This window comes from Hydra vulgaris, chromosome 10 (assembly GCF_038396675.1).
Source record: "Hydra vulgaris chromosome 10, alternate assembly HydraT2T_AEP".
In the NCBI taxonomy this organism is placed as follows: Eukaryota; Metazoa; Cnidaria; class Hydrozoa; order Anthoathecata; family Hydridae; genus Hydra; species Hydra vulgaris.
This window is the reverse complement of record NC_088929.1, coordinates 52,225,691-52,226,849: the sequence shown is the minus strand read 5'-3', so window position 1 is coordinate 52,226,849 and position 1,159 is coordinate 52,225,691. Positions and strand designations below refer to the sequence as shown.

The 1,159-nt window shown below is 34.6% G+C and overlaps 1 long non-coding RNA gene across 1 annotated transcript; it reads left to right on the top strand.

Annotated features, from left to right (window-relative positions):
* Positions 1-358, top strand: LOC136086654 (uncharacterized). The gene is made up of 2 exons (XR_010641499.1): positions 1-155; positions 302-358. It is a non-coding gene; the product is annotated as an uncharacterized LOC136086654 (long non-coding RNA).
* Positions 359-1,159: the final 801 nt, after the last annotated feature.

Here is a 1,159-nt window from a genome sequence, read left to right as displayed (position 1 = left end):
CGTCTGGTATTCAGATTTGGAGCTTGCTACATTCTACTTCATGACCAAGGACGCGAGTTTTGTAACAAGCTCGTGGAAGATCTTTTATTGATATTAAATATGGAATCCGCCAAAACATCAGCATATCATCCTCAGACTAATGGACTGACAGAAAGGTGATAAATGGTTATACTTTTTTTATCTTTGTACAGTTTTAATAGTAAATTTAAAATTAGTTTTTTGTTTAAAAAAGGAGCATTAATTATTTGCTTTAAATACAACAGTTACTAACTATAATTTATTTATTTAATCTGCACAATAGGTTTAACCAAACATTGATTACCCATTTAATGAAGCTCGTAAACAACGAAGCAAACGACTGGGATGAACTACTGGACCCGGTGGCTTTTGCATATTGAATAAATAAACAAGCTTCTACGAAATACTCTCCCTTTGAGATTATGTATGGAGTTAAAGCTCAGATTCCAATTGATTTAGAAAACCAGACAAGAGAAGTTTTTCAATGGGATACCAAAATCGATGAAGCCAAACAAGGATTACGAATGAAAGATTTCGCTGAAAAAATTGATGCGAAAAGAAACGCAGCTAAAGAGAACATCGCAATGGCACAAAATATTCAGAAGAAACGTTACGACATTAAACATTCAAGTCAAAAATTTGCAGTTGGTGACAAAGTTTTGAAATGCAACAGACGTAAAGACACACGAATGGACGATAAGTTGGCCCAGAGATTTCACGGCCCTTACACGATAATAGAGGTTTTGGACAAAGGAGTTTATCGGTTGCAAGATAAAATAAGAATATTGAAACAAACTGTTAACGGTATCAACTTAAAAAGATGGAGTGAACAACGGGATACAGCTATGTCAAATCAGTCTGATGCCTCCGATCAGAATAATGATGAAGTTATAGCAACAGAAACAATCGATAATCAACAAATGGTTTCAAAATCTGAATACTGGATTTCAAAGTACAATCTGACCATTGGAGATAAACAGATCCTATTTTCAAACGCATGGTTGAACGACAAAATTATTGATGCAGTCAATAAAATGGTTTCAACACATCTTGGTAACAAAAACATTCAATTAACTCTTCTAGTTCAGACACGATCTGGGTTCAAAGCAGTTACCTGTGAGTCCATCATCATTCTTCACGA